The sequence below is a fragment of the Solanum lycopersicum genome, chromosome 12, assembly GCF_036512215.1.
Source record: "Solanum lycopersicum chromosome 12, SLM_r2.1".
NCBI classification, from domain to species: domain Eukaryota; kingdom Viridiplantae; phylum Streptophyta; class Magnoliopsida; order Solanales; family Solanaceae; genus Solanum; species Solanum lycopersicum.
The window spans coordinates 13,888,857-13,899,852 of NC_090811.1; the positions used below are offsets into that span (position 1 = coordinate 13,888,857).

At 30.6% G+C, this 10,996-nt stretch overlaps 1 pseudogene; it reads right to left on the reverse strand.

Moving 5' to 3' along the window:
* Nucleotides 1–5,849: 5,849 nt before the first annotated feature.
* Nucleotides 5,850–10,552, reverse strand: LOC138340651 (uncharacterized; annotated as a pseudogene).
* Nucleotides 10,553–10,996: the final 444 nt, after the last annotated feature.

The window sequence follows — 10,996 nt, forward strand, 5'->3', positions numbered from 1 at the left end:
CATGTCGCAGATGGATGGCACCGATTGGCGAAAACCGATCAACTCAGATGTTGTCAAAAGATATTTTGTGAAGCTTCGATTTGTATTTTTGTTATTTTCTTATAATCATTCTTTTAATTGTTATCACTTTATTTTGAACATTATCCCTCTGTAATAAACTAAATCTTACCTGAGTTCGAAACAATGAGATACAGAGGCGACCTATGTCGGTTTTATTCACCCTTTTACCCCTTTACAATATTTCCTAGAACTTGAACTATATTTGACCTATATTATAAAAAATGAGATACATAGGCCTCTTGTCTCGACCTCGCTAATTTCTTTGTAAATTTTTTATTTTTTTTAATCTTTGATATAGAACTTCGTTATACCCGATTCCTACTTCAACAAGATACGTAGGCGCCACAAGGGCTCAGTCATATCTCCCGGTAAGATATCTATTTTTCCTTTACAATATATACCTGACATAATTTTTAGAGGGACTCAAAAATTCTTAGTATTTCTCTAATATAGTTAATACTAAAGTTACTTTCAGATTTTGAACTTGGACAAACTTTTTAGTGGATCTCAAAAATTCCTTGATTTGCTCACCAACAGTTTAAGATACGGCAAGAAAGTTAACTGGTACTGAAATGTTTTAGGATGACCTTAAAATTTAAATAGGGTTCATCTAAAGTGTTGAAAAAATTTAAGTACTTACCGTCAAGAAATCAGATAGACTTCGAAAAATTAACGTCGAGAACGTTCACTAATCTTCACGTGACATGACGCTTAGCAGTGAATTTTATCCAACTATCACTTTTGAAAATAAACTTTCCGTAAAACCTTTCTTTCATAATTCATTTATTTTTGCATAAAAATTTTTTGTTTTATCTATTAAGAGGCATAAGATAGGAGAAATCAACCTGAAATAGTCATACAAGGAATAGACAGCCGAAGAGCACAATAAGTACATTTTGAACTAACAAATTCTTTATGTGGATGCATGTCTTAAACAATTTTTAAATTTCTACATGCTATTTAAGTATATGTAGAACGGTTTTGTGAATAGGTAGAGCTGATGCATCAAAGAAAGCATTAATAGAATGGGTGAAGCTTTGTTTGCCCAAAGCAAGTAAAGGTTTGAATTTTCTGAATGTGTTGACATTGCATAATTCAGCTATTGGGAAATTGCTCTACCAAAAAGGATAAAGTATGGATGGAATTGATACATAGTTACTATGGGTAAAGTGGAATTTTAAGTATCCATGCAAATCAATCTTAATGGATGGTACAAAAAAAATTTGAAACTCATAAACATCTTCACGATGTTGGCTATAGTGAACATAGTTTAAAGCAAATAGAACAGTACTCTATTAAGAAGGTTGATGAAAAGAAAAGGATATAGAGAAAAAGTTGAATGCAGAAAGTTGACATGGTCAAACAATTGTGCAGCAATGTGGCTGTTCATATTTATTTTTCAACCAAATATAAAACTAAAAATTTGTAGTAACATCTAATTTAACATGTCCATTATGTTAAGTGGAGGATGAGGACATCGATCACCTTTTTCTGTATGCATGTTCACTACTATAATAACGAAGAAGCTTCTAGCTTGGCTTGGAATAGAATGTACAATAGGGATGTTTCAAGAAGAAATATAGTGGGAAACAACTCATATGAAGAGAAACCGCACCAAAGCCATGGTGTATAGGATGGTTCTCGCATGAGCCATCTATCATGTGGGGATAGAGAACCCTACAACAAAATCTTTCAGTCCAAACAGAGAAATGAGGAGTTATTTATTATATACATTATTAGATATGTGCATGGAAGAGGATCCAAATTTAGCAAGAGTGCAAATAGACTTCGAGAACTTAATGTGTACCCTTAGGAAAGAAGTTGTGAGAGAAGGCTGATAGAGAGAGTATGATGTTACAGCAAGTCTTAGAGAATTTATGTCCATGTCTTTTGCTGTTTTATGTTTTGTAACGTTCACTTTGAAAAATAAATTTTAATTTTCAATATAAAAACATTGCCTGAAGACCAGCATATTCATCCATCTAATGAAGATGAAGAAGTCAAAAAGGCCGTGAGTTTCCTCAAAACTAAAATGTTTTCTATGGATATAGCAAAATTATGTTTCTTATGACAAAGAATGGAAATATGAATACATTATGTCATTCAAAACTTTACAAGGTGAAGTCTGTAATGAACATGAAATTATGTTCGGAGATGGAACAAATGAAAATCTTAAAGAGAGAAATTTTATCATTTTCCAACAATTGAAGTTCTTGGAGGATATCTTCTGCATCCTATTATTAAACATGATGATAGAAATAAAAGGAGAGTTATTCATATCGTATTGTCAAATGAGATAATACCACAACTCTGAAGGTCAGTTTTATTTGTATTGTCGATTGAGACAATACCTCAACCCAAATGATACCTAGAATATCACCTATATTGCTCAATGAAGCATTATCTTCATTCGATACCAGGGAAGCATCGTTAAGAGAAAAATATTACGCATAGAAAGAAAAGGGAATTATATGTTAAAGCAAAATAAGATGTCCACAGAGAGAACGAAATCATGCGCAAGAGAAAGAAGTCATGCGTCACAAGAAAAAGGAGTCGCACATTGGAATAGAAAAGAGTCTCTCATCGCAAGAGAAAGAAGAATATAATTGCAAGAGAAAAGATTCATGCATCACAAGAGATAGATGTCATTCATCACAAGGAATAAGACTCATGCATCACAAGAGAAAGGAGTCACACATTGCAGGAGAAAAGAGTCATGCATCATAAGTGAAAGAATTCATGCGTCGCAAGATAGAGTAGTCGAGCATTGTGTCATGACCCGAGAGCAACACATTGTCGTAGCACAATGTACTTGCCCTCGTGGAGGTACTATATAAGCCCTTAGACATCTTTCATCACATAGGCATAAAATTGGGCGGAATTTAAAACTTTTTCATATGAAAAAACAAGACTAAAAGTGATCTCATTTAAAACCATTAATACAATATTGGGACACTAAGTCTCATTTTTCAATCTTAGACACGACTTCAATATAATAAGGATATGAACAAAAAGAAGTACCACTAGTCTGTTAGATAAATCAAATTAAACTTCTAGGCTATATGTCCTCGGAGCTTTGAGGACATGCCAAGGTTTGGGAATTGTAACCCAAGCACTCCATTCAAGGAAAGGTCATTTGGTCGCGACCACCTATACTTGGTGTAAAATATGAAGAAGAATGGTGTTAGCAAAATAATGCTCTAAGTATGAAAACCATGCAAAAATGTGCTTAAAAATTGCCATTTAGTTGGAATCCATGAATCATGTAATTTTAGAAAAACCTGATGAATATTTGATAATAGGCACAATATAGTAAAGATACACCATAATATACATGGATACCATTCATAGAAACACATAAAAGCATTTATCACATTTGAGGCATAGACAATAGCCACATTACGTTACCTTTCATTTTTACTTAACTTCTTATCTTAAGGAACCCTTATGTAATACTTAGCACAATGTATTAATAGTTTCCCATTCCACCATTCATACAAAAGTATCACCTTAAGGTCACCAAAGTTGAATTTTCATAAATACCCCATCACTCCAACCACATACATTCATAAGGCCAGAAGCACATCATAAATATAGCCTTCACATAAGACAACCGATAGTCAAACTACTGCAACGTGCAAGTAGCATACCATAATACTACTCACTCCAAATGATCCAAGGAAGCAACCCTAGATTAGACACATCATATCCAACAAGGCACAACATATTCCTTTAACATAAAACATAAGACCAACATACTTCATTAATGATCACATAAGGACGGATTCATTCATTACATCTTAGTAATAACACACTTAGTTCATATCATAAGTAAACCTTCACAAGTGTACTTGTGCGATGTACATATGGAGTCCCATAATCCCACATATATGAGTAAACATATAAAGAATTTATAGGCATGATCATTTAAATGATACACCCTTATAACAAGTGATACTAACACCATTGTTCCATTCATAACATGTATTCATTATCAACCTACACTATAACTCCTAGTAATACCCACTTGTGCGATGTAAAGGTAAAGTCCTATACCCTTACCTACACTAAAAAAAATTGCTTAAGTAGTCTTAGTAATTGTTCATCTTCTAACATTCATTCACTTATTTTAATTCATCTTCTAACATTCATTCATTAATTTTAACATTCGGAAAACATCACATTAACTTACATAGACTATATAAGATATATAAAATCTTGTGTAAACCCCTCACACCGAAATAAAGGTGTGCTACTTTACAAGGTAAACCATAAAAAAACATAATAGCTTCTAGGTGGTTCTACTAGAAAAGATTCCTATGGGGGCACATACTTCAAGTGTGACGACCCTTTAAATGTAGTAGGTCAAACTAGAGCCTAACATGGTTATAATGAGTAAATAAAGTATTTAAATAATTAATATAAGTTTTAGAAGCCAGTTTGAGGAGTTTGGAAGTCAAACATCCAAGAACGAGCAAGACATTCGAAAGTTTACCTTGAAGTGCTAGTGTGCCTTTGTATGTTTTATGTGTTGTTTGCGTCTAAATTGATAGGAGAGGATTATGGGATCTAGATGAAATGTTTAGGGTTGAAAGTATGGGTACGACTCCCCAAGGATCACCCTATGGATCCTTGAGGAGTACCCAAACCTTGGCAATGTCCTAAAAGGAGTCCAACAAACGACCCTAAATGATGGGCAGTGGTCCAATCAACTCCCCGTCAAAAGGGGGAATGGATCAACACTTTTTTGTGGGAGATTAGCCCCCAATTAGGGAGCCTCTTACAAAAACCACGGACCTACAATACGTAAGGTTGGTCAGCCGATGGGACGTTGTTTGCAACCATGTTTTGGGCCTGTAATTTTATGCAGGTCTAGGCCATGTAAGGGGTGAATTAGGAAATTCACCCCACGTCCCAATTAAGGCATGGACGGTTATTTTTGGTCTTTTATGGTATATTAATTTAGTTATAAATTAGACCTCATTATTAAAAACCAAAATCATAAGATCAAAAGAAGTTCTCTCTTGACTCAATTGAAGGTTGAAGCAAGGTTGAAGCTAGAATTTGAAGTTCATCATTGTTTCTGCATCAATTTAGTTGGAATTCTTCAATTAAGGTATGGTGATTTCATCCTTGACTATTCTCTCATTCAAGGAGACAATTCCAAAGGCTTTTCAATGATATTCAAAAACATTGAAATTATTATTCTGAATTTTAAGCATGTTCAAAAACATGGAAATTCTTATTTTGAATTCTAAGCATGGGTTCTTGCATGAAAAAAGTTTAAAATAGTGTTTCATTATAATTGATGTTAATTTATGATTTTAACATCAAAATGATATTAAGCCTTGTATTCCTTGAATTGCTAGTTTTGGATCTGAAGTGGGTGAATTGATCATGGCTTTATCTTAGTGAATTCATGTTTAGATTGTATTATGATATTCAATTATATTTTGATCATGCTAGAATTGTCTATAACCGACCTTATAATAATGATATTCATATTGTATATTATTGGATCATTGATATGGATTGGTTGATGGGTTAGTATTGTGTTCATGGCTATTGGTAAGAGCCTTTGTAAAGTGAATTGGTTAAAAAGGCTAAGGAATGGTGGTAATGATAATTTAAGGTGATTAGTTGACCTAATTCCTCTATATTGTGTATGATTGATAGTTAATTGTATTTATTTGTATGGTCCACTTATGGTGTTAGTATTTATGTGTTATAATTGTTATGAACCAATGGAGGGGTGGAAGCGGTTTTGTTATTTTAGAGTAGAGAGAAGATTGTTGGAAGAAGGATATTTTATTTATGAAGGCAAATGCCCCTTATATAGACATACATAATGACCTTTCATCCTTGTTAAAGGACGATTGGCCTTTACTATTTACACAGTTACTTGACTCTTACTATTTACACTGTAACTTGACTCTTACTATTCATGGTTACTATTCATGAATAGGATACTGACACTATTTACTTTACAACTTTTTTACAAAAAACAAAATAGACTTTGGCCAAATGGCCGACATACTTTTTTCTTCTTTATTTAATGGCCTTTACTTTTTACATGTGGCCGACAATAATTATGACTAATTTACATATATTTTATGTCTATCTTTTCCCTATTTTCTTTTTCTCAGCTTACTCCAGTTGTACTTCTGGAATTATGTCATCACCTTGGTTGCACTTGGAACATATATGATCTGGGTAATTGTGTCCGACTAGCTTGCAATATCTCGTCATTAGTTCTTCGGATATGAATCCTTGCTTTATTGCTGTAGTTGTTGGCGTAGCTTCTGGTTTTAACAGGGTCAAAATCCATTTTTGGACTTCTTCCATATCTGCTTGTCTTATTTCTTTTGAATTGGCATATATCATTGAGTGGTCTCTCGAATAGTAGCTCCATATGGCGTTGCCTTGTAGATAGTTATTTGCTAGCTCTTGTATAATAGTTGATAATCCAATTATCCTTTTATTGGCATAGAAACTGGGTATCTCAACTCTTGTTATCTCTGGCTGTTGGCCTATATCTTCTGGGATTATCATTTCTCGTGTTAGCCCAATTTTGACTATCTGGATCATTGGCTTTATTTCATCATAGAGTATCTCTGCTGGTGCTGTGTAGAATCTTATGAAAAATAAGTTTCCTTTTGTTATCTTTTTATATATTAAAAATGCTTTGTGGACCTCTGGGATTCCACTTATCTCTTCACCTGTATATGTATAGACTGTATTTAATAATCCATAGTTATAACAAGTTTTAACTAGGTTTGGATTAGTTTTTGGTTGTGCAATTAACTTGTTATAGCCTTGTAGTTTTTGGGTTAGGTAATCTTGGGTTTTTTCTAATGTTGTGGTAGATTTGGGTTTTTGATTAAAAAAGTTTTGTATTTTGTATAGGTTTTCAATATATGTTCAGGATATACGGTTGTATGTTTTCTTCTCTTTATGCAGGCTAGTTGCATAGGTAGATGTTTGTGGTGTTGAAGCATCTACTATCTGTACCTTTGGAGTAAATGGTTTGGTAAATATGCTATTTAGGTTTATGTTTTTTGGTGTAGGTTTCTCCATAGCTTTTTTGCTTGTACCTGCAGCATCAGTAATTTTATGGGTTTTAAGGAGTTTCCCAACGTCTCCTTTTAGCTCTGGCTGTTTTTCGTCTGCCGAACGACGTAGCTCCACATTTTTATAGTCATGCTGCTGACTTATAGATTCTTCCTTTTCTTCTAGCTTTTGAATTCTCAAGCCCATACTGTCCACTTTTGTACAAAGTGTAGTTAGGGTTTTGAGTATGTTTTCCATAACATTATCTTGTCCTGGCTGTGTAACTCTGTCTTGATAAATAGTCTGCAATCTTATTTTTGTCAGTTTTTATTACCTCAATTGTAAATGTAAAATTTAGTATGTTTAATACTAGTCTCCTTATTTCTTTTGTTGTAACTGAATCATCTAATTTTTTCATTATCCACCATTTTACTTGTGTATTATCTGTTCTTACAATAAATTTATTGTAAACAATATATGGTTCAAATGCTAATAAACATTTATATAATGCGAATAATTCTTTTCTATTTATTTCCCATTTTATTTGTGCTTCTGTATAAGATCCTGAATAATACCTACAATGGTGTTCTATTTTTTCTTTTTCATATTTGTATTTTAAAACTCCTCCATAACTATGATCACTTGAATCTGTTTCGACAATATAAGTAAATGTTTTATTTTCATCAGGAAAATATAGTTTTGGTAATTTTTTACATAAATTCTTAATATTTCTTATATGTTTTTTATCTTTATCATCAAAATGATATTCTACATCTTTTTTAAGTTTTTTATGTAATGGTTTTAGATGTTCTGCTAATTTTGGTATATATTCTCTTGCCTGATTTACTAATCCTACAAAGGATTGTAATTTCTTTTTTATATCTATATTTTCATCAATAGTAATTATTTTTTGTACTATATGTGTTTGCATCTTTATTCCATTTTTATCTATTTGTATTCCTAGAAATTCTATGTATGATTTCATAATTTCTGCTTTTCTTTTACTCAAACTTATACCTGTATTTTTTACTATATGTATAAATTTTTCCAATAATCTTATATGTTCATCTTGTGTTCTAGAATATAACAATATGTCATCTATATATACGATACAGTTTTCTAGTTGGTTAAAACAGTTATCCATAAAATGTTGGAATCTACCTGGTGCATTTTTATATCCAAAAGGTAAAACATTCCATTCATAGAAACCTTGCGGTACTGTGAATGCTGTTAATTGTTTAGATTCTTCTTCTAGTTTTAGGTGGTAAAATCCTTATTTATAGTCAAATTTACTGAAATAATTATATCCTTGTATTTGTCCTATTTTTAGTATTTTGTTTGGTATTGGATAATTGTATGTTTTGGTTTTAGCATTTAGATTACGATAATCTATGACCATTCTCCTTTTACCTCATTTTTGTTCACTATGTTTTATAACTATAAATGCTGGACTGGTATGTTTACTATTGCTTTTTTGTATGTAATTATTTGCTAATAATTCATCTATATGTATTTTAAATTCTTTTAAATCATCAAAGTTATATTTTAATGGTTTTTGTGTTATTATGCTATTTTCATCTATTAACTCAATTTTTACTTTTGTCTTATGTTTTTCCCATCCTCGTAATGGGTCTTCACTATATAATTGCTCTAGTTGTTCATTAATTAATTTAACTTTGTCTATAGCAAATATAATAATTTCTAATTGTGTTATTTGTTTATTATTTATATTTTCCATTTCTTGGTTTATTTTTTCACTTCCTTTTATTCATTCCATAGGTTTTCGTTGTTTATTATTTACTCTTTTTGCTCCTATCTTATTTCCGCATGGTGTAGTAAGCCACCAATGTGTTTTTGTTATTATATGTGGATAAAATCTATCTAGAAATGGCATTCCTAATAACATATCTTTTGTAGTAAATTCAAAATTATACATTTCTTCTATTGTTAGTATCTTATCCCATATTTGAATTTTTATATTTTTTGCTTTATATTTAATCATACTTCCTTCATTGTTAAATCCCGTTACTACCATAGGTGTTTTTAATTTTTCCCATTTATCTTCTGGTAAGCAATTATATTTACATATATTCGCTTCTGCTCCTGTATCTATCATAGGGGTATAATATCTGTTGTGATATCGTTCTACTATAATTTTTGTAAGTATAAATATTTTCATTAATCATTTTGTTCTTTTTATAATTATTTTCTTATTTTGACAAGTTATTGTTAATTGTTCATTTTCTATGTTGTATGGTTTAACTTTTTCTAACGATTTTATTCCTAATGTAATATTATGATCTCCTTGGTATACTTTGAATTGTATTACTAAGGGTATTCCTCCTATAATTATTTCTTTTTCTGTTGTTTCTTCATTCGTGTTCACTATCTCACTAGGTAGTCTAGGGCATGTATGTCCTGTTCTTATAATTTCTTCTTCTAATACTAACTCTCTTGTTATATAATTTTCTTCTTGTCCTGTATTTATTAATATTTTATATTTTCTTTGGTCTATTATTCCTGTTATGAAATAATGATATGGTTTTATTTCTTCTTTATCTAATAAGCTTTGTGGAATTTCATATTTTCTTTTAGATGTACTCATCCTTGATGAGGTAGCTCTTGTCAATGTATTTGGTACGCTTGAAGTGCTTAATCTTTCTTTTATTATCTCTAAATCTTCTTCTATATCAATTTCTTTATAGCTATAGTCATTATTGTCTACTACAGTAATTATCTTTTCAAAAGGATTTTCTATTTTTATTTTATTAATTTTATTTCTTGCTGTTATTTTATGCTTTGTTGTTAATATATATAAATTTTTACATCTTGCTGTAAATAATTTGCTCCCTGGTGCTAGTTCTATTCCAGACATTTACCAATATAGAACTAATGATCTATCTATATTTTTATCTGTTAATGATACTGTAAAATTAGCACTTATTGTAAACTTAAATTTTTGATATATTAAGTTTCCTTTTACTGCACTAATTATGCTTTTTTCTATAGGGTGTACAATTCTATCATCTGCTAAATATATTTCTATAGGTGTATCTATTCCTTCTCTAAAGCAGGCTTTTATTAATATTTCTGTTCCTCCTAAATGTACATATTTTATTGGTGTTTTAGCTTTTATATCTTGTATTTCTTTGTTTATCATTCTTTTATTTATTATAGGTATTTATGCTTTTCCTCTTGTGTATTTACAATCTATGATATGTTCTTTTTGACTAACTACATAGTATTCTTCGTTTTGTCTTTTAAACCAATTTCTTAAAATAGGTATTTCTAGTACTTTTTGAACACTTAAATCTAATTCTTTTCCTTTTATTTGTTCAAATATCGTATTATCAAATATAATTTTCTGTTCTGATGATTCTTCATCTTGATATTCTTCCTTAGATATTATTTTTATTTCTTTTTCAGACATTATATTTCTTCATCTGTTTCGTTATTATCTATGTTAATATTTTCTTCTTCATTCTAAGTTTCTATGTCTGATACTTCATATATACTATCATTTTCACTTAATTCATAATCTATGTACTCTATTTGCATATATTTTTCTTTGTCTATAATTAATTCTGCTACTTGTTTTCTTTTTGGATTTTTGGGTAATTTACAATCTTTAGCTATGTGTCCTATCTTTACACAATTATAACAAGTACATTGGGATATTTTTCTTTTTGGTCTGTATGGTCTTTTTATTTTATGATTTTTTACATAATACCTTCGTCTTGGTTGTTTATATTTATATATAGTTTTGTTTTTTCTATAATTTTTATATCTTTTAGATTTTTGTTTTTTAGTTGTGCATCCAAATTGTGGTGCCATTTTATTTTTACAACATGATAAATTTTTATTTAATACTTTTTCCATTTTTAAT